Raw genomic sequence first — 24,065 nt, 5'->3', positions numbered from 1 at the left:
GCGATTCTGTGGACGCAGGAAAGAAACGTGGATGGTAGTTTGCCTCCCAGGTGCCAGGGTCCTGGATGTTTCTGATCACATCCACGGTATCTTGAAGTGGAAAAGAGAACAGCTAGAGGTCGTGATACATATTGGTAGCAATGACATAGGAAGGAAAAGGGAGGAGGTCCTGAAAACAGACTACAGGGAGTTAGGAAGGAAGTTGAGAAGCAGGACCACAAAGGCAGTCATCTCAGGATTACTGCCTGTGCCACGTGACAGTGAGTATAGGAATAGAATGAGGCGGAGGATAAATGCATGGCTGAGGGACTGGAGCAGGGGGCAGGGATTCAGATTTCTGGATCATTGGGACCTCTTTTGGGGCAGGTGTGACCTGTACAAAAAGGATGGGTTGCACTTGAATCCCAGGGGTCCAATATCCTGGTGAGGAGGTTTGCTAAGGCTATTGGGGGGAGTTTAAAGTAGAATTGCTGGGGGGTGGGAACCGAACTGATGTGACAGAGGAAAGGGAGGTTGGCTCACAAATCAAGAAAGCTTGGAGAGTGTGAAAGGGAGGATAGGCAGGTGATAGAGAAGGGACGCGTTCAGACCGATGGTTTGAGATATGTTTATTTTAATGCGAGGAGTACTATGAATAAAGCAGATGAGCTTAGAGCGTGGATCAGCACTTGGAGCTACGATGTTGTGGCCATTACAGAAACTTGGATTGTGCAGGAACAGGAATGGCTACTTCAAGTGCCAGGCTTTAGATGTTTCTGAAAAGACAGGGAAAGAGGCAGAAGAGGTGGGGACATGGCACTGTTGTTCAGGGATAGTGTCATGGCTACAGAAAAGGAGGAAGTCATGTAGGGGTTGTCTACGGAGTCTCTGTGGCTGGAAGTTAGGAATAGGAAGGGTTGTCTTTTTATAGACAACCCAATAGTAACAGGGGCATCGAGGAGCAGATAGGGAGACAGATTCTGCAAAAGTGTAATAATAACTGGGTTATTGTGATGGAAGATTTTAATTTCCCAAATATTGATTGGCATCTCTATAGTGAGGGGTTTAGATGGGGTGGAGTTTTTTTTAGGTGTGTTCAGGAAGGTTTCTTGACACAATATGTAGATAAGCCTACAAGAGGAGAGGCTGTACTTGATGTGGTATTGGGAAATGAACCTGGTCAGGTGTCAGGTCTCTCACTGGGAGAGCATTTTGGAGATAGTTATCACAATTCTATCTCCTTTACCAGAGCATTGGAGAGGGAGAGGAACAGACAAGTTAGGGAAGCGTTTAATTGGAGTAAGGGGAAATATGAGGCTATCAAGCAGGAACTTGGAAGCATAAATTGGAAACAGATGTTCTCAGGGAAACGTACAGAAGCTATTGTAAATCTAGTCAAGAAGAAAAGAAGAGCTTATGAAAGGTTCAAAAAACTAGGTAATGATAGATAGCTATAAGATTATAAGGTTAGTAGGAAGGAGTTTAAGAATGAAATTGGGAGAGCCAGAAGGGGCCATGAGATGGCCTTGGAAGACAGGATTAAGGAAAACCCCAAGACATTCTACAAGTATGTGAAGAGCAAAAGGTGTGCCTCAGGGATCTGTTCTGGGACTCCTACTCTTCGTGATTTTTATAAATGACCTGGATGAGGAAGTGGAGGGATGGGTTAGTAAACTTGCTGATGATACAAAGGTTGGGGGTGTTGTGGATAGTGTGGAGGGCTGTCAGAGATTACAGCGGGACATTGATAGGATGCAACACTGGACTGAGAAGTGGCAGATGGAGTTCAACCCAGATAAGTGTGAGGAGGTTCATTTTGGTAGGTCAAATATGATGGCAAAATGTAGCATTAATGGCAAGACTCTTGGCAGTGTGGAGGATCAGAGGGATCTTGGGGTCCAAGTCTATAGGACACGCTAAACTGCTATGCAGGTTAACTCTGTGGTTAAGAAGGCATACAATGCATTGGCCTTCATCAACTGTGGGACTGAGTTTAAGAGCCGAGAGGTAATGTTGCAACTATATAGAACCCTGGTCAGATCCCACTTGGAGTACTGTGCTCAATTCTGGTCACCTCACTACAGGAAGGATGTGGAAACCATAGAAAGGATGCAGAGAGATTTACAAGGATCAGAATCAGAATCCTTTATTATTGCCAAGTATGTGGACACATACAGGGAATTTGATGCCAGTTTCCCTGAGCTCTCGTTCTACAGAATCAAAAAAAACAAACAATAGTGCAAATAATCGTGAACTATATACAATGAGGTATACCTGTGTATGGACAGGTGGATTTGGTTTATAATGGACTAAAATTCAAGTGTTCATAAGACTGATGGCATACGGAAAGAAGTTGTTCTTGCACCTATTTGTCCTGGCATACAGTGATCTAAAGCGCCTACCAGAAGGAAGGAGTTGGAACAGGTGATGTCCAGGGTGTGATGGGTCGACAATGATGCTGCTTGCTTGCTTCCTGACTCTAGATGTATACCTGGATCGAGGGCAGCTTCACACCAATAATCCTTTCCGCAGCCCTGACGGTTCTTTGGAGTCTATTCTTGTCTTGTTGCCTGGATTGGGGAGCATGCCTTGAGAATAGGTTGAGTGAACTCGGTGTTTTCTCCTTGGAGCGACGGAGGGTGAGAGGTGACCTGATAGAGGTGTACAAGATAATGAGAGGCATTTATCGTGTGTATAGACAGAGGCTTTTTCCCAGGGTTGAAATGGCAAGAGGGCATAGTTTTAAAGTGCTTGGAAGCAGGTACAGAGGAGATGTCAGGGGCATGTTTTTTTCTGCAGAGAGTGGTGAGTGTGTGGAATGGGCTGCCTGTGGCGGTGGTGGAAATGATAGGGTCTTTTAAGAGGCTCCTGGATAGGTACATGGAGCTTAGAAAAATAGAGGGCTATGGGTAAGCCTAGGTAGTTCTAAGGTACAGACATGTTCGGCACAACTTTGTGGGCCGAAGGGCTTGTACTGTGCTGTAGGTTTACTATGTTCTAATACACTTTATTACCTTCTTGAAAAAAACAGGTCAATCAGATGAGTCATTCTGGATCAGTCCTTAACAAAGTTATCAGACTCTGATCAGTCCAATGCCTCATCTCATTGGGAACTTTAAAATCATCAGTGAGATTCTTGAGAGATCACCTAATGATCTACACAGGCTAAACGGGTTTTGCTGTCTGGGACATGTTGTGCACAGCTACAAGATAATCGGTAATAAGCTGAAAGGAAAGAGTGAAATGTGATTTCTCCTTGATAATATGCTAAAATAAAATGGAAGTCTGTAGGCAAAATGGTATTAACTTGGAGTGGGATTGTTTTGAGAAAGTACAAGATAAGCAATGTTTTGACAAAGTTAAGAGAGTACAAGTCTACAGCCATAATAGTGGATAATCGTGAAAAACATGTTTGTCTGGGAAAGGTGAGGTCATTGTGCAGGTGCGCGTACCAAATGCAAGGGCATTTCAAGAGAAAGTGCTCATGTAAGGGGTTTTGAAGGGCATAAAAATGGCAATTCCTTTGTGCAAGGGAGAGAGAGGAGGGTGAGAGAGCGGGAGGAAAAGGGGAATCCTCTCTTAGTACAGTGCTAGTGATAGAGTTGGAGAAAATAGGGACAAGTATGTCTTGAGGGCAAGAATATGTCAAAGGAGAAAGAAAGAGAAAAATGGTTGCAATGACTGTAGATCAGCTCATTTCGTAGGAGATAAGTATTAAGCACCTCTGCTCCATCACCAAAAACATCATTTTATAAAGGCAAACCATATTAATTCCTATCCCCATTCCTGTTTTGACAGTGGCCCATAGCCTCTTCTAAAATGATAAACCACTTTCAGGATGGAGGAGCAACATCTCATGTTTTATCTAAGTAGCCTTCAACATGATGGCATAAACAATTATTTCTCCTCCAGTATTTTTTTTCTTCACCCCCACCTTCCCTCTTCTTCTATTCCCCACTCTGGCTTCTTACCTCTTCCCTTAAGCTACCTATCACCTCCCCCTTCTTCCCTTTCACCCGTGGTTCACTCTCCTCTCTTTATCAGATTCCTTCTCCTCCAGCCTTTTATCTTTCCCAACTACCTGGTTTCACCTATTACATTTTAGACAGTATTCCTTACCCAAAGCTTTTGGTATGCTAGACTTTATAAATCAGAGCATTGAGTATAGGAGTTGGGATGTAATGTTGAAATTGTACAGGCATTGGTAAGGCCAAATTTGGAGTATTGTGTACAGTTCTGGTCACCGAATTATAGGAAAGATGTCAATAAAATTGAGAGAGTACGGAGGAGGTTTACTAAAATGTTGCCTGGGTTTCATCTCCTAAATTACAGAGAAAGGTTGAACAAGTTAGGTCTTTATTCTTTGGAGCGTAGAAGGTTGAGGGGGGACTTGATAGAGGTGTTTAAAATTATGAGGGGGATTGATAGAGTTGACGAGGATAGGCTTTTTCCATTGAGAATGGGGGAGATTCAAACAAGAGGACATGAGTTGAGAATTAAAGGGCAAAAGTTTAGGGGTAACATGAGGGGGAACTTCTTTACTCAGAGAATGGTGGCTGTGTGGAATGGGCTTCCAGCAGAAGTGGTTGAGGCAGGTTCGATGTTATCGTTGAAAGTTAAATTGGATAGATAGATGGACAGGAAAGGAATAGAGGGTTATGGGCTGAGTGAAGGTCGGTCGGACTAGGTGAGAGTAAGAGTTCGGCACCGACTAGAAGGGCCGAGATGGCCTGTTTCCCTGCTGTAATTGTTATATGGTTATATGGTTATAAAACCCACCTTTTTAATTCTGGTATCTACCACCTTCCTTTCCAGTCCTGATGAAGGGTCTCAACTCAAAACACCAACTGATTATTAATTTTCATAGATGCTGCCTGATCTGCTGAGTTCTTCCAGCATCTTGTGTGTAATATCCTGGATTTCCAGCATCTGCAGAATTTCTTGTGTTTATGGTAAGCGTCAATTTGTTTTTTCTGTACAGCAACTTTATTAACCATTTGTTTTCTTTTCTTCATTCCATGTTTTATATAACTCTAATAAACTGCTTTCTTGTGGTTTAATACTTAGAACATAGAACAGCACATAGAATAGCACAGGAATAGGCCATTCGATCCACAGTGTATTGCCAAATCAACTAAAAAGCAAATTACTAATCCCTCCGTCTTCTTTACATACATGCATCTCTTAAAAGCCCCTAACATATTTGCCTCTACCACCATACCACCAAAGGGACTTGGGAAACCTTGTGTGGAATTCCCTAAAAGTTGATTTACAGGTTGAGTATGTGGTGAGGAAGGCAAGTGCAATGTTAGCATTCATTTCAAGAGGACTAGAGTATAAAAGCAGAGGTGTAATGTTGAGACTTTATAAGGCACTGGTGAGGCCTCACTTGGAGTCTTGTGAGCAGTTTTGGGCCCCTTATCTTTGAAAGGATGTGTTGAAACTGGAGAGGGTTCAAACGAGAGTCATGAAAATGATTCCAGGATTGAATTTCTTGTCATATGAAGAGCATATGATAGCTCTGGGCTTGTATTCACTGGAATTCAGAAGAATTAGGGGTGACCTCGTTGAAACCTGTTGAATGGTGAAAGGCCTTGATAGAATGGATGTGGAGAGGATGTTTCCTATGGTGGGAGAGTCTAACACCAGAGGACAGCCTCAGAATAGAGGGTCGTCCTTTTAGAACAGAGATGAAGAGGAATTTCTTTTGCCAGAGAGTGGTGAATTGGTGGAATTCTTTGCCACAGGCAGCTGTGGAGACCAAGTCTTTATGTATATTTAAGGCTGAGGTTCATTAGTCAGGACATGAAGGGATATGGGGGGAATGGTAGATTGGGGCTGACAGCAAAATTGGATTAGCCGTGATGAAATGGCGGAGCAGACTCAATGGGCCAAATGGCCGAATTCTGCTCTTATATCCTATGCTCATACTGGGCAGCATGTTCCAGGCGTCAGTGACTGTGAGTAAAAAAAAAACCTCACATCCCCTTTGAACCTACCCCTTCTGGTACGAGACATTTCAACTCTGAGGAAAAGATACTCTCTGTCCACTTCATCTTTGCCTCTCATAATCTTGGAAACCTCCTTCAGATCTCCCCTCAGCCTCTGGTGCTCTAGAGAAAACAACCTAAGTTTATTCAGCTGCTCGCAATAGCATATGCCCTCTAAACCAGTCAGCATCCTGATAAACCTTTTCTGCACCCTCTCATCCTTCCTATAGTGAAGCAACCAGAGCTGTACACAATACTTGATCTGTGGCCTAACCAGAATTTTATAAAATTGCAACATAACATTCTGACTTTTGAACTCAATGCCTTACTAATAAAAGCAAGTATTCCATAAGCCTTCTTAACGACCTTATCACCTTGTGTAGCCACTTTAAAGGAGCTATGAACTTGGATCCCAAGTTCTCTGCTCAGCTACACTGTTAAGGATCTTGCCCTTAATAGTGTACTGTCTGTGAATTGAATGATTGAATTGACTTTATTTCTTACATCCATGAGGAGTAAAAAATCTTTACGTTACGTCTGTCTAAATGTACGATTTATAGTAATTTGCAATAAATAGTACGTACAACTGTCAATATAGCATAGAAATTCAATTGTATCAGCATGAATTAATCAGTCTGATTGCCTGGTGCAAGAAGCTGTCCTGGAGCCTGTGGGTCCTAGTTTTTATGCTGCGGTACCATTTCCTGGTTGGTAGCAGCTGGAACAGTTTGTGGTTGGGGTGACATGGGTCCCCAATGATGCTTCAGGCCCTTTTTACACACCTGTCTCTGTAAATGTCCTAAATCATGGGAAGTTGACATCTACTGATGCGCTGGGCTGTCCACACCACTCTCTGCAGAGTCATATGATTGAGGGAAGTACAGTTCCCATACTAGGCAGTGACGCAGCCAGTCAGGATGCTCTCAATTGTCTCCCTGTAAAAAGTCCTTAGATTTGGGGACTCATACCAAACTTCTTCAACAGTTTGAGGTGAAAGAGGTGCTGTTGTGCTTTTTCCAGCACACAACCGGTATGTACAGACCACGTGAGATCCTCAGTGATGTGTATGCCAAGAAACTTAAAGCTGTACACCCTCTCAACTCCAGATCCATTGATATCAAGAGGGGTTAGCCTGTCTCCATTCCTCCGGTACTCCACAACCAACTCCTTTGTTTTTGCGACATTGTTTTCTTGACACCGCTGTGTCAGGGTGATGGCTTCTTCTTTGTAGGCTGCCTCGTTATTATTTGAGATAAGGCCAATCAATGTAGTATCATCAGCAAATTTAATTAGCAGATATTGGAACTGTGGATGGCAACACAGTCATAGGTCACAAACACGAGGAAATTTGCAGATGCTGGAATTTCAAGCAACACACATAAAAGTTGCTGGTGAACGCAGCAGGCCAGGCAGCATCTCTAGGAAGAGGTACATTCGACGTTTCAGGCCGAGACCCTTCGTCAGGACTAACTGAAAGAAGAGCTAGTAAGAGATTTGAAAGTGGGAGAGGGAGGGGGAGATCCGAAATGATAGGAGAAGACAGGAGGGGGAGGGATGGAGCCAAGAGCTAGACAGTTGATAGGCAAAAGGGAACTGGACATAGGTCCTTGTATTTGCCCTATTGAGGTGAAACACCTCACATTTATCTGGGTTAAACTCCATCTGCTATTTCTCAGCCCATATCTGCAATTATCTATATCGTGCTGTATTCCTTGTCAGTTTTCTACACTATCCACAACTCCACCAAACTTGGCATCATCCACAAATTTATTCACCCATACATCTACATTTTCATCCAGGTCATTTACATACATCACAAATAGCAAAGGCCCCAGCACAGATCCCTGCGGATCTCCACTAATTATACACCTTCAGTTTAAATAAGTCCCTTCAACCACCACCCTGTCTTCTATGTGCAAGCCAGTTCTGAATCAAAACAGACAATTTGCTCCAGACCCCATGCATCCTAATCTTCTGGATTAGCCCCCCATGAGAGATTTTGTCAAACGCCTTACCGTAATCCATGTACACAACAATTCACTGTCCTACCCTCATCAATCTCTCTCATTACCTTGTCAAAAAACTCAATCAAGTTGCTAAGGCATGACTTGACATACACAAAGCCATGCTGGCTCTCCCTCATTAGGCCATGGGTTTCCAAATGCTCATATATCCCATCCCTAAGAATTTCCCTACAACTGATGTGAGACTCACCAGTCTTTCGTTCCCAAGTTTTTCCCCTTCTTAAATAGAGGTACAACATTACGCACTCCCCAGTCCTCTAGGACCTCATCTGTGGCTAGAATGGATACAAAGGTACTGGCCAAGGGCCCAGCAATCTCATTTCTTGCCTCCTTCAATAACATGGGGTAAATCCAATGAGGCTCTGGGGACCTATCCACCTTAGTACTCACTAGGAAGCCCAAAACTTCCTCCTCCTTGACTTCTAAACACCCTAATGTAGTTATACTCTCAGCACTCCTCTCCTGGTCCTCCAAATCCTCTTCCTTGATAAATACTGAAGCAAAGTATTCATTGTACCTCATTCACATTCTCTGCAACCAAGCAAACGTTCCCCTCTTTATCCTTGATGCATGAGTAGAATGCCTTGGGATTCACCTCGATCCTACTTGCCAAGCACTTTTCATGGCCTCTCTTGGCTTTCCTAATTCCCTCTGAGTCCTTTTCTGACTTCTTTACTCTCCTCGTGTGCTTCGTTTGATCCCAACTCCTGAAGCTTTATATATTTTTCCTTTTCTCTTTTAAACAGTATCTCCTTTATTTGCAAATACATACACGAATGCCTATTGCTGAATCAGGACAGAACAAATTTTAAAATATTTTTCGATACAGAAGCTGTGCCTTTAGCCAACTGTCATACCATCCACAGCTCAACAAGGGAAAGAGCATCACTACAGAAAAGAGGTGGAGCAACATTAGAAGGCATTCAGCATGCCTACAGATGATCGGGGAACCTTGCAGCCTCACAAAGCCCCCAGACTGGCACAAAAAGGCAGACCAGAACCATAACAGTGAAAACCTGAAATGCTGGAAATACACGTCATGTCAGCTAACACGAGGTAGTCAGTTTGATGACTAGGTGCAATGTGAATGAAGGACTGTGCAACTGAAGGGGGTGAGATTAGAATAGGTGAATGGATTGGAGAAGTTGAGGCAGTTGATGTAATTCGTGATTCAGGGTTCTGACCCAAAATGTTGACAACTCCTTTCAGAATCATGGTTATTATCAATGACATAAATCATAAAATTTTGGCTGAGCAGGATGGGGCTGACTGTCAATACCACCCAGACAGAAATGGTATGCCAATGGAGTACCAGTGTCCCACCCACTCTACCTGCCTTCACTGTTGGTGATGAAAAGCTGTTAGTAGTGCCGTCTTTCAAATATCTGGGGAGCATTCTCTCTGAGGATAGCGGCATTGACAATGATATCCAGAGTCGCGTTAAACAGGCATCAGCTGCCTTTGGGAGACTTCGCCGTAGAGTCTTTCAGAACAGGAGCCTTCGTCCCTCCACAAAGGTCGCTGGATACCAAGCGGTCTGTGTCACCACCCTCCTTTATAGCTGTGAAGCTTAGGTAACCTACAGCCGTCACATCACTTCCACATAAGCTGCCTCCAGCACATCCTGGGAATTACCCGGCATGAGCGGGTGCCTCACACTGAAATACTTGTAAAGACCAACTGCAGAAGTATTGAGGCCATGATCACCCAGCGTCAGCTGCAGTGGCTGGGGCACATGATAAGGATGCCCCCATGTTGGCTACCCCGCAGAGTGTTATACGGCCAGCTACATGATGGTCGACGCTCAGCTGGAAGGCCGAAGAAGCGCTATAAGGATCAGATGAAGAATGCTTTAATGAAGTGCAAGATCAGACCCGAGGACCTGGAGGAGGTTGCTGCTGACCGTACCACTTGGTGACAGCTGTGTAGTGACGGGGTTCGTATTCTAGAGATGGAAAGAACAACCAGAAGATAGCAAAAGAGAGCCAGGAGAAATGCAGCCATGGTTGCCACCACCACTACTACATATACATGTCCCACCTGCAATAGAGCTTGTGGGTCCAGGATAGGACTGTATAGTCATCAAAGATCTCACCGTTAAAGGAGTAGACGTCGTCATCGGATTTCGATGGACAATCGAAGAAGAGAAATCATCAAATATATTTGGCGGCAGCAGTACAGTGCAATGCATTTTTAAAAATTACTATAAGTTACAAGTTGCAATAAAAAGTAGATAAAAAAATAAATAAGTAGTATAAAAAAAATCAAAATAGTGAAGTAGTGTTCATGAACCGTTCAGACATCCAATGGCAGAAGGGAAGAGACTATTCCTAAAATAACTTTAAAACTTTTGTTCATGTTTCCTCCACAGTTGCTGTTCGACCTGCTGAGTTTCTCCAATAGCTTGTTTGTTGCTATAAATTGAAGGAGGCTGAACAAGAGGCAAAAAAATACAGTAAACAACCAGGGAGGGTAGCATAGAATAATAACAGGCTGAGACAGGTGTGGAATTCCTAGTGCATGGAATACAAGGATTGGATGTGAAACATAGAAACATAGAAAACCTACAGCACAATACAGGCCCTTCGGCCCACAAAGCTGTGCCAAACATGTCCTTACCTCAGAAATTACCTATGGTTACCCATAGCCCTCTATTTTTCTAAGCTCCATGTACCTATCCAAAAGTCTCTTAAAAGACTCTATCGTATCCTCCTCCACCACTGTCGCTGGCAGCCCATTCCACGCACTCACCACTCTCTGTGTAAAAAACTTACTCCTGACATCTCCTCTGTACCACTTCTAAGCACCTTAAAACTGTGCCCTCTTGTGTTAGCCATTTCAGCCCTGGGAAAAAGCTTCTGACTATCTACACGATCAATACCTCTCATCTTATACACCTCGATCAGCTCACCTCTCATCCTCCACTGCTCCAAGGAGAAAAGCTCCAAGAGTTCATTCAACCTATTCTCATAAGGCATGCTCCCCAATCCAGGCAACATCCTTGTAAATGTCCTCTGCACTCTCTCTATAGTACCACATCCTTCCTGCAGTAAGGTGACAAGAACTGAATTTTATGTCAAGATACAGCATGGAACAGGCCCTCCCAGCCCAATGAGCTGCACCGCACAGCACAGCAATCCACTTCATCTAACCCAAGCCTAATCACAGGACAATTTACAATGACCAATTAACCTACAAACCAGTATGTCTTTGGGCTGAGAGGGGAAACCAGGGCACCTGGAGGAAACCCACACGGTCACAGGGAAAACACACAAACTCCTTACAATTGGCACTGGAATTGAAGTCAAACCGCAAGCTTTTAGTAAAGTTGTGCTACTCTGGCATTACTTATATCACAGTAATGATTTTGATCAACAGTGAACAGCACAGACTACGAAATGCAGAAGATAAATATGAAACTATGACTTTTGACTTGAAGTTAAATATTCAATGGGATAATCTTAAAACAATCATCCCTTTATGGGTCAAATGATCACACCCTCCAGACTGTACTATATTTACCAAGGATAACAGTATCCAATATGTAGTGAAAAGAAATTGGTGTAGAAGCACAAATATCTGTGCAAGAGAATGAAGTATGATAAACACACTGTCTCAAAAATAACACCAGGGACTTAAAATTCCTGTACACAAACGAGAGGGAAGAAAAAAAATAATTTGATGGTAATTATGGCAGGAGGAAGAAGATGTCCAAGACACCAAATACAGACCCAATTTGGTGAGAGTTAAACATTTTTTTTTCACTGAATACCGAGATGATAAAGGAGAAACTGAAAAGAGAAAGAACAGAAAATTGCAGGAATTGTAGAGTGAATAAATGCTCCTTTGTTAAAACAAATGGCAAAACAAAGTTTGCTAACGAATCACAGTAAAAAGCTTCAGACACAAGGATAATAACTTCAGTGCAAGAACAGCAAGGCAACAGACCCCGATGGAGTACCTAAGACAACTCTGAAAATCTGTGCCAACCAATTGGGGTGAGTGCTCGAAGATATTTTCAATCTCTCATTGCTATAATCGGAAGTTCCCATTTGCTTCAAAAGGGCAACAATTAAACTAGTGCCCAAGAGCAGGGTGAGCTACCTTAATGACTATTGTCCGGTTGTACTCACATCTATTGTGATGAAGTGCTTTGAGAGGTTGGTTACGGTAAGAATCAACTCCTGCCTCAGCAAGGTTCTGGATCCACCGCAATTTGTCTATCACTCCAGAGCTCCAAAACCTGGTCCTCTGTATCTCCCTCTGCAACAGGATCCTCGACTTCCTCCCCATAAGACCACTGTCTGTGCAGATCAGAAGTAGCATCTCCTTCTCGCTGATAATCAACATTGGCACACTTCAAGGATATGTGCTTAGTCCTGCTCTCTCAACACCCATGAGTGTGTGGCAAGGCACAGCTCAAATGCCATCTATAAATTCACTGATGGCACAACAATTATTGGCAGAATCACAAACAAGGGAAAATCTGCAGATGCTGGAAACCCAAGCAACACACATAAAATGCTGGAGGAACAAGCAGCATCGATGGAAAAGAATAAACTGTCGACATTTTGGGCTGAAACCCTTTATCAGGACTCAGCCCGAAACGTGGACTGTTTACTCTTTTCCATAGATATCCCCTGGCCTTCTGAATTCCTCTAGCGGTTGTGTGTTGCTATTATTGGTAGAACTTCAGATGGCAATGAGAAGGTGTAGCGGAGTGAGACTGATCAGCTAGTTGAGTGGTGTCATAACAGCAACCTTGCACTCAACGTTAGTAAGATCAAAGAACTGATTGTGGCCTGCAGAAAAGGTGGACTAGAGAACACACACCAATCCTCAGAGGGATCAGAAGTGCAAAGGGTGAGCAATTTCAAGTTCCTGGCTGTCAATATCGAAGGATCTATCCTGGGCCCAACATATTGATGTAGTTGTAAAGGCAGCACAACAGCAGCTATATTTCTTAAGGAGTTTGAGGAGACTTGGTACATCACCAAAGACCCTTACAAATTCATACAGATGTACCGTGGACAACATTCTAACTGACGATCCCTCAAAAACATGGCATCCATCACTAAGGATCCCCATCACCCAGGATGATAAAGTTTAAGGGAATGGGGGATTCTCAGATTCCTGTAAACAATGGATTCAGTACTGACTATGTCTGTGACTGCAGTGTGTTTGAATAATGTCTCACAGCTGCTTTCTTTGGACCAAGACAAGGATTAAAGTTCGCCTAGATCCACATAAGATGTCTGGGCTTTTCACACCTTTTGATTTTGACAAAAAGCAGTACCTAATGGAAATTAGACAGAACAGTCCTTTCTTAATTAAAGCATAAATTTGATGGATGTTCTTATCTTTGTAATTAAGTTGTGGCTCCACCAAACCAGGTAGGACATTTCTTTCTTTAATTAAGGTGGCTGGAGTGTCTAACAAATTGATTGTAATTTTGTATCAATAGTCCATTGACTTCGCTGGAATAGTTATCAAACTGATTGTTCTTTGTATCGATAGTCTATTGACTTGGCTGGAATGCTTATCAAATTGATTGTTCTTTTGTATCGGTGGCCTTATAACTTCTGACAATTCTGACATCAGGCAGTGAACTTGTTGAACCGCTGGGGAGATGGGAAGGATTCACTCCCTGATGTCAGGTCCAAGTTCACTCGCCAGCTGAGCTCAAAGAAATAAACGGGTGGAAAGATAAGTAACGATCTTTTTGTACTGTCATTATTTGATCCAGCATACTTACGTTTACAAGGACATGCCCTCTTCTGATTGTTGCCATCAGGGAGGAGGTACAAAAAGATAAAGGGACACACAATGATGCCAGGAAAAGATTCTTTCCCTCTGCCATCAGACATCTGAATGAACAATGAACCCATGAACACAACTTCACTGCTTTTCCCCCCACTGTTTAGTTTTTATTATGTACTGCAATGTACTACCGCCACATAACAACAGATTTCATGACAGATGCCAGTGATATTAAACCAGATTCTGAGTTTGTTAGTTTTACAACCTGAATCACAACCTCAGTATAAAATGGACACACAAGCCCAGCCTTGCCCAAATCGCTGACTGTAACTCCACTTTAGGACAAGAGTACAAGCAGAAATCACTGAAGCATAGGATCACTGTAATAAGAAGATAAGAAATAGGAGCAGGAGTAGGCCATCCAGCCCATCGAGCCTGCCCGCCATTCAATAAGATCATGGCTGATCTGTCCATAAACTCAGCTCCAACTACCTGCCTTTTCCCCATAACCCTTGATTTCCTTACTATGTAAAAATCTGTCTAACTGTATCTTAAATATATTTAGTGAGGAAGCCCCAACTGCTTCCCCGGGCAGAGAATTCCACAGATTCACCACTCTCTGGGAAAAACAGTTTCTCCTCATCTCCATCCTAAATCTTCTCCCCTGAATCTTGAGGCAGTGTCCCCTAGTTCTAGTCTCACCTACCAATGGAAACAACTTTCCTACTTCTATCTTATCTACACCTTTCAAAATTTTCTATGTTTCTATAAGATCCCCTCTCATTCTTCTGAATTCCAGAGAGTATAGTCCCAGGCGACTCAGTCTCTCCTCACCTTCATCTCTGGAATCAACCTGGTGAACCTCCTCTGCACTGCCTCCCAAGCCAGTATATCCTTCCTCAAGTATGGAGACCAGAACTGCACACAGTGCTCCAGGTGCGGCCTTACCAGTACCCTGTATAGTTGCAGCATGATCTCCCTGCTCTTGAATTCAATCCCTCGAGCAATGAAGGCCAACATTCCATTTGCCTTCTTAATAAGCTGTTGTACCTGCAAGCCAACTTTTTGCAATTCATGAACAAGCACTCCCAAGTCCCTCTGCACAACAGCATGCTGCAATCTTTCACCATTTAAATAATAATCTGCTCTTCTAATATTCCTTCCAAAGTGGATGATCTCGCATTTACCAACATTGTATTCCATCTGTCAGATCTTGGCCCTGTTACTTAACCTATCTATATCCCTCTGTGGACTCTCCACATCCTCTGTACAATTTGCTTTTCCACTCAGTTTAGTGTCATCATCAAATTTTGCTACGCTACACTCAGTCCCCTCTTCCAAATCATCAATGTAAATAGTAAACAGCTGCAGGCCCAGCACAGACCCCTGCGGCACCCCACTTACCACTGACTGCCAACCAGAGAAACACTCATTTATACTAACTCTCTGCCTTCTATTGGTTAACCAATCCACTATCCATGCCAATACACTTCCTCCGACTCCATGCATCACTATCTTATTTAAGTCTCTTGTGCGGCACCTTACAGATAGATAGATAGATAGATAGATATACTTTATTGATCCCGAGGGCAAATTTCGTTTCGTTACAGCCGCACCAACTAAGAATAGAGCGTAAATATAACAATACAAAAAACTCCATCGAACACCTTCTAGAAATCCAAGTATACAACATCCACCTGTTCCCCTCTATCCACTGCACCCATTATGTCCTCAAAGAACTCCAGTAAGTTTGTCAAACAGGACCTGCCCTTTCTGAATCTGTGCTGTGTCTGTCTAATGGAACCACTCCTTTCTAAATGTTTCGCTATTTCTTCCTTAATGACAGCTTCAAGCATTTTCCTGACATGGCGTGACATTTGCTCTCTTCCAATCCGCTGAGATCTGCCCAGAGTCTAGATAAATGATTACAAAATTGTCTACTATAACCTCCACCAATTCCCTCAGCACCCTGGGATGCATCCCATCAGGACCAGGGGACTTATCTACCTTCAGGCTCTCTAGTTTGCTCATCACTATCTCTTTAGTGACAGTGATTTTAATCGAGGTCCTCACTTCCCATTTCATCCATAACATCCTTTTTTGGCATATTAAACGTGTCCTCCACTGTGAAGACCGACACAAAATAGTTGTTCAATGCCTCAGCCATTTCCTTATCACCCAATATCAATCTCCCCTTCTCGTCTTCCAGGGGACCTACGTTGACTTTAGCCACCCTCTTCCGCTTTATATATTTATAAAAACTTTTGCTTTATCTGTTTTTATATTTTGTGCTAATTTACTTTCATATTCTATCTTCCCTTTCCTTATTTCTTGTTTAGTTGTTCATTGTTGCTTTTTAAAGTTTTCTCAATCCTCCAGTCTCCCACTGCTCTTTACGACTTTGTACACATCTCCAAGTTGCAATATTTCTAACCGGGTCACAAACCAACATTCATCCCAACTGGCACCATTTGACAATTCTGTCAAACGATCCTCCTTGTGCTGCTGTGCAGACCCCACTGGCTGCCCAGGGAGTTCACAGCGGTGTACATTCTGCCACAGGCTGACACTGACCTGGCTCTCAAGGAACTGTACGAGTCCATCAACACACTGGAGACTGCACACCCAGAGGCTACCTTCATTGTCACTGGTGAATTTAATCGAGCGTTGCTGATGAAGGACTCTCTGAAGTTTTGTCACACATCCAGGTGGGCACTAGTGGAGATAACACACTTGACAGCTGCTACACTCCCTTCCACAACGCTTACAAAGCTCTCCTTCGCCCAGCTTCTGGAAAATCGAATCACTCTTCGATCCTGCTTTTGCCAATGTACAGGCAGAAGCTGAAACAATTGGCGGCCATAGTTAAAACCGTCCACTGTTGGTCTGACCAATCGGCCTCCATGCTGCAGGACTGCTTCAATGATGTCGACTGGAATGTCTTCCATGATGAGGATGTCTCCAAGTTCACTGATGGAGTCACATGCTTCATCCAGAAGTGCTTCAACGCTGTTGTCCCCCAGAAGGCGGTCAGGAACTTCCCGAACTGGAACCCTGGATCAATAGTTCCATACGAGCTGCACTTACAGCGTGACATTGAGCTTACATCGCTGCCGATCAGCTAGAGCTCAAGAAAAGCAGCTATGATCACAAAGCTATTAAGGCTGTGAAACAACAATATAGGGACAAGATTAAGTCAAGATTCACAACGAATAGCACACGTGACTTGTGGCGAGGGCTGCGTACCATCGCAGACTTCAAAGTCAAACGTTGTGGTGCCGCCAACATCGCGGCCTCTCTCCCAGATGAGCTCAATCACTTGTATGTTGCTAACTCTGAGCCTCCAAGGAAAGCCACAGCTACAACCTGCAACCTGGTCATCGCTGAGGCACACAGATGTTTCCAACGAGTGGACAGTCACAAGGCTGTGGGACCGGACAGCATCCCATAGCGAGTTCTCAGGATGTGCGGAGCACAACTGGCAGGTGTGTTTACTGACAATTTTAATCTTTCTCCCTCTCCTCCCACCCCAATGTAGAGTGTCCCCCTGCTTCAAATTATCCACCATTGTCCCTGTACCCAAAAAAGACCAAAGTAACATGCCTGAATGACTGACATTCTGTCGCACTCACCTCAATAATAAACAAGTGCTTTGAGAGGCTGGTCAAGGATTATATCTGCAGCTTGCTACCACCCAAACTGGACCCCCTACAATTCGCCTACCGACACAACCGATCGACAGATGATGCAATAGCCACTGCTCTATATACCGTCCTTATACATCTGGAGAAGGATGCTTATGTGAGAATGCTGTTCTTGGACTACCGTTCAGCATTCAACAACATAGTTCCATCCAGGCTCAACAAGAAGCTCAGAGACGTTGGCCTTGACCCTGTCTTGCGGACATCGAGCCTCGGGACCAGCCTCCAACCTGTCAGATCGCCAGTAGGTTGTAAGAGTGGGCTCCCTCACCTCCAACCCTCTGACTCTCAATACAGGAGTCCCTCAGGGCTGCATACCGAGTCCCCTCCTTTACTCACTGTATACCCATGACTGTATTGCCACCCATAGCTCTAATCTGCTGATTAAATTTGCTGACAACACTACATTCATTGGCATAATCTCAAACAATAATGAGGAGGCCTACAGGGAAGAAGTCATCTCTCTGACATAGGTTATTAAGAAAACAACCTCGCCCCCTGTCGCGAAAACAAAGGAGCTGGTTGTGGATTACAGGAGGAATGGAGACGGGCTATACTCTATTGCCATCAATGGATCTGGGGTGAGAGGGTAAACAGCTTTAAGTTCCTCGGCATCCACATCACTGAGGACCTCACATGGTCTGTACACGCCAGCTGTGTGGTGAAAAAGGCACAACAGTGCCTCTTTCACCTCAGGCGGTTGAGGAAGTTTGGTATGGTCTCCCAAATCCTAAGAACTTTCTATAGGGGCACAATTGAGAGCATCCTGACTGGCTGTATCACTGCCTGATATGGGAACTGTACCTCCCTTAATCGCAGGACTCTGTAGAGAGTGGTGCGGACAGCCCAGCACATCTATAGTTGTGAACTTCCCATGATTCAGGTCATTTACAAGGACAGATGTGAAAAAAGGGCCTGTAGGATCATTGGGGACCCGAGTCACCCCAACCACAATCTATTCCAGCTGCTACCATCCGGGAAATGATACTGCAGCATAAAAGCCAGGACCAACAGGCTCTGGGACAGCTTCTTCCACCAGGCCATCAGACTGATGAACTCACACTGATTTGAGTGTACTCTATATTACACTGACTGTCCTATTTATCATAAATTATAAATTACTATAATTGTACATTGCACATTTAGACAGATGTAACGTGAAGATTTTTTTTACACCTCATATGTGAAGGATGTAAGAAATAAAGTCAATTCAATTCATATTCATTGATCCTTTATCTGCTTTGACTTTTGGTACTTGACGAACTTGGCAAACAATTCTGAACCTCATTTGGTTACACCCAAGGATCCGGTTCCAGGACCATCCACAACCATGTCATACAGAAGTACAGCACAGAAACAGGCTCTTTGGTGCATCAAGTCCACGCTGAAACCATTTAAGCTGCCTACTCCCAATGACCCGAACCATAGCCTCCATATCCTCACTATCCATGTACCTATCCAAACTTCTCTTAAACGTTGAAATCAAGTTCGCATGCCCCACTTGAGCTGGCAGCTCATTCCACACTGTCATGACCCTCTGAGTGAAGAGGTTCCCCTCATGTTCCCCTTAAACTTTTCATCTTTCATCCAAAACCTCCAGTTAGTGTTCCACCGAATCTCAGTGGAAAAAGCATTTACCCCCATCTATACCCTTCACAATTTTGTATACCACTATCAAATCTCCTCTCAATCTTCTTCATTCTACCGAATACAGTTCTAACCTATAAAATCTTTCCTTATAACCCAGGTCTTCCAGACCCAGCAACAACCTTGTCAATTTTCTCTGCACCCTCTTAACCTTGTTTACATCTTTACTGTAGGCTGGTGACCAAAACTGCACACAATACTCCAAATTAAGCCTCACCAGCATCTTATACAACTTCAACATAACATCTGTAATTAACACAGGCCAATGTGCCAAAAGCTTTCTTTATGATCCTATCTACCTGTGACGCCACTTTCAATGAAATGTACAAATGTACTTGTATTCTCAGAACCCTCTGTTCGACCACATGCCTTTCTGCCCTATCATTCACTGATTGGTCCTACCAAAGTGCAAAACCTCACACTTGTTTACATTAAATTCCATCTGCCATTTTCAGCCCATTTTTCCAGCTGATGCAGATCCTTCTGCAAGCCATGATAGCCTTCCTCACTGTCTACCACATCCTCAATCTTGGTGTCATCCGTATATTTGCTGATCCAGTTAACCACATTATCATCCAGATCATTGATATAAATGACAAATAACAAAGAACAGAGCTACAAACCCTGAAGCACGGCACTAGTCACAGGCCTCCAGTCAGAAAGGCAACCCCCCACTACCACTGTCTGGCCTCTTCCACAGAGCCAATGACAAATCCAATTTAAATGCTGAGCGACTGAACCTTCTTGACCAGCCTCCCATGCGGCAATTGTCAAAGGCCTTGCTGAAGTCCATTTAGACACCATCTAATGCCTTGCCTTCACCAAATTTCCAGGTAACTTCCTTGAAAAACTATAAAACTAGTTAAACATGACCTACTACACATGAAGCCATGCTGACTATCCTTAATCGGTCAATGTCTAAATAAATTCTCATATAACCGGTCCCTTCGAATACCTTCCAATGACTTTCCCACAACTGATGATGCAGGTGGATGCTTTCCTGGTATCATGGATTCTTGATTACCTGACTGGCAGACCACAGTACGTGTGCTTGCAACACTGTGTGTCCAACAGAGTGATCAGCAGCACTGGGGCTCCACAGGGGACTGTCTTATCTCCCTTTCTCTTCACCATTTACACCTCGGACTTCAACTACTGCACAGAGTCTTGTCATCTTCAGAAATTTTCGGATGACGCTGCCATAGTTGGATGCATCAGCAAGGGAGATGAGGCTGAGTACAGGGCTACGGTAGGAAACTTTGTCACATGGTGTGAGCAGAATTATCTCCAGCTTAATGTGAAAAAGACTAAGGAGCTGGTGATAGACCTGAGGAGAGCTAAGGTACCGGTGACCCCTGTTTCCATCCAGGGGGTCAGTGTGGACATGGTGGAGGATTACAAATACCTGGGGATACGAATTGACAATAAACTGGACTGGTCAAAGAACACTGAGACTGTCTACAAGAAGGGTCAGAGCCGTCTCTATTTCCTGAGGAGACTGAGGTCTTTTAACATCTGCTGGACAATGCCGAGGATGTTCTACGAGTCTGTGGTGGCCAGTGCTATCATGTTTGCTGTTGTGTGCTGGGGCAGCAGGCTGAGGGTGGCAGACACCAACAGAATCAACAAACTCATTTGTAAGGCCAGTGATGTTGTGGGGATGGAACTGGACTCTCTCACAGTGGTGAATGAAAAGAGGATGTTGTCTAAGTTGCATGCCATCTTGGTCAATGTCTCCCATCCACTACATAATGGACTGGTTGGGCACAGGAGTACATTCAGCCAGAGACTCATTCCATCGAGATGCAGCACTGAGCGTGATAGGAAGTCATTCCTGCCTGTGGCCATCAAACTTTACAACTCCTCCCTTGGAGGGTCAGACATCCTGAGCCAATAGGCTGGTCCTGGACTTGTTTCATAATTTACTGGCATAATTTACATATTACTATTTAACTATTTATGTTCTATTACTATTTATTATTTATGGAGCAACTGTAACAAAAACCAATTTCCCCCAGGATTGATAAAGTATGACTATGACTATGACTATGTCAGACTCATTGGCCAAAAAATTTCCTAGTTTACATTTACAGCCTTTTTGGACAAAATTGGTTATCCTCCAATTCTTTGGTACCTCTCCTGTCGCCAAGGATGATTTAAATTTCTCTGCTTGGGCCCTGGCAATTTCTACACTTGCCTCCCATAAGGTCAGGGGGAACACCTTATCAGGCTCTGGGAATTTATCCACTCTGATTTACCTCCGGGTAGCAAACACCTCCTCCTCTGTAATCTGTACAGGCTCCATGAAGTTGATGCTACTTTGCCTCACTTCTATAGACTCTGTATCCATCTCCCGAGTAAATACAGGTGCAAAGAATTCATTTAAGATCTCTCCCATCTGTTTTGGCTCCATACATACATTACCATTCTGATCTTCTGGAGGACCAATTTTCTGCCTTGTAATCCTTTTGCTCTCAACATACCTGTAGAATCCCTTTGGATTCTCCTTCACCTTGTCTGCTAGGCAACTTCATGCCTTCTTTTAGCCCTCCTGGTTTCTTTCTTAAGTGTTCTCTTGCATTTCTTGTACTCCATAAGCACCTCATTTCTTCCTACCTGCCTATACCTGCTCTGCCCCTCCTTTTTCCTCTAAACCAGGCCTCAATATCTCTTGAAAACCAAGGTCCCCTACACCTGTTATCTTTACCTTTTATTCTGACAAGTTTTGTACTCTCAAAATTTCATCTTTGAAGGCCTCCCATTTTCCAAGTACGTCTTTGCCAGAAAACAGCCTGTCCCAATCCACACTTGCCAGATCATTTCTGATACCATCAAAATTAGCCTTTCTCCAATTAAGAATCTCAACCTGTGGACCAGACCGCTCTTTCCATATTTACTTTGAAACTAATGGTCACTGGATGCGAAGTGTTTCCCGACACAAACTTCTGTTACCTGCCTTGTCTCATTCCCGAATAGCAGATCCAGTAGTGAACACAGCAAGTTTGTAAGAAAGATAATGGAATACTGATCTTTATTACAAGAAGTGTTGAAATAGAAAGTTTTGATCTGCATATTTAAGGAAGGTTAAGCTTGCTTTGGAGGAAAGGCAGAGAAAGTTCATTAGGTTGCTTCCTGGTGTAAATTCGTATGAGTCTGCTAGGGAAGTCAAAGCCCAATGTCTCCAGGTCCGAATCCAACTCTGCTGAATGCGTACAAGCACAGGTGGGAGAGAGGAATAAGGCTTGTTTTGCTTTTGTCGTATTGTTCTGCCAAGCATGCTGGGGATGCTATGCTGACACCAGAATGGGTGGCAACACTTTCAGGCTGCTCCCAGCACAACCTTGAGTGTGTTGGCTGTTAATGCTATCCATACAGTTCACCGTATGTTTCAATGTAGGCATGATAAATAAACTTGGAGCTTGGGATGAAGTGGTTGACATATGAAGAGAGATTGACCAGATTGGGCTTACATCATCATATGCCAGCACTGAAGCACGGTCTCAAACCAGAAGTTGAACTGTCCCTTTCCCCTCTATAGATGCTGCATGGCCTGCAGTTTCCTTCGGCATTTTGATTTTTGCTCCAAATTTCAGCCTCTGCAGTCGCTAAGAAGTCCCAAAGGCTAACTGACTGTTCTGTTTCCTCATGCAGTAAACGTCCCAAACAGTTTTGCAGACACAATTGTCAAACAAAATTTAACGATGTGTCACGGCAGGTGACAAGCTGAATATTGCCCTGCATTCGGCGTCCCAGATTAAATTTGCCCCTGTTTATCATGGGGAAAGATAATATGCATGGTTGGTTTAATGTGACCTACTTACATATTTAAAGCTGTAATTGACGTCCCTTGCCAGGGCATTCTTCATTGCGCAATACTCCGGTGGCAGCGGGCGAGATCCCCCGTCCTCTTGGATCTTGGGCACTGCGTGGAAGCAGGATGGAGTCGGAGCAAGGGGTGGGTAGCGGAGAGTCGTCTCACACACATTCCTCACCCCTTACCCTCTGCAGAGTCCCCCCTCCCCCGCCCGCTACCGAGGCCTAAAGGACTCCTCACCTGCCTGCCGAAACTTCAGCAGGAGCTCAGAGGCAGCTTCAAATACCAGCCGCAGTAGGCGGAGTGGGAGTATGCTGCCGTCCACCCTTACCTGCACAGACACCCTTCCTTGTTGTCGCCACCACTATCTGAAAGGGTGATCCATCGGGAGCCTCTCTCCCCTCCAGAGCTTCGTCCGTCTCCCTTGGTAACTGCAACAGCCTCAGCCCGCCCGCCAATCGCAGCGCGCTTGCGCCGCGGCTCGAACGCCCCGCCCCGCCCCACACCGCGTCTGCGCTGAAGCTGCTCCGCGGTTCAGGAAAGCTTTCTGATACGCATGCGCCGAGCAGACCTTCCCGAGCGCTGCCGATGCGCACGTCAAACTCCTGGGCACGCCAGATATTTATTGTGTGCTCAAAAATTTGTGTCAGTGAAGTTATAAGCTGGGAATGAGACGCGCTTTATTCTCCAAAGCCTTTAGTCTGAATACATTTCCCATCGTGCATTGGAACTGATGATGCATGTTGAAGACTTGTGTAAAACTTGGAGCGTCGCAGATGTTGACAGTCCGCAAATTCCCCCCCCCCCCAAAGTGGGAGTGCGCCTGCACAAGCGGACCCTTCCGCGGGACAGGTTCCGTTGTTTGTTGAATAAATGCCCAAAAATCAGCAGTTGGGGGTGGGGAAGGTCCCGGCATCTCAGGCTCCCGTCGTTCAGGGTGAACTGGGACAGAGGGAGGGTGAGCCAGAGGGCAGGTACGGGCGTCATCGTCCGTGGAGATTAGCGGCGCCACAGACTGCGCATGCGTCGCGGAGGCACCGCCTCCTGCCTTCGCTAGTCCAATGAGAAGGGAAAGAGGAGAAACCCTGGAGTGGGCGGGGCCAGGGCCCGGGCGCGGTTGCCGGGTGGATACAATGGGCCAGTAGTGATA

General features: G+C 44.4%; 1 protein-coding gene across 9 annotated transcripts in view; it reads right to left on the bottom strand.

Annotated features, from left to right (window-relative positions):
- ttll5 (tubulin tyrosine ligase-like family, member 5) overlaps positions 1–23,373 on the bottom strand; it is a 508,510-nt gene extending 485,137 nt beyond the window's left edge. For 8 of the 9 annotated variants that reach the window (XM_063045983.1, XM_063045976.1, XM_063045953.1 and 5 more), the window contains exon 1: positions 23,247–23,373. The gene's annotated coding sequence lies outside the window, so the exon portion shown is untranslated. The remainder of the gene's footprint in view (positions 1–23,246) is intronic. The other variant, XM_063045964.1, reaches the window with a different exon arrangement.
- Positions 23,374–24,065: the final 692 nt, after the last annotated feature.

Source organism: Mobula hypostoma, chromosome 1 (genome assembly GCF_963921235.1).
Source record: "Mobula hypostoma chromosome 1, sMobHyp1.1, whole genome shotgun sequence".
Classification (NCBI taxonomy): Eukaryota; Metazoa; Chordata; class Chondrichthyes; order Myliobatiformes; family Myliobatidae; genus Mobula; species Mobula hypostoma.
Note: the sequence above shows the minus strand (reverse complement) of the source record. Positions and strands in the feature narration are given on the sequence as shown.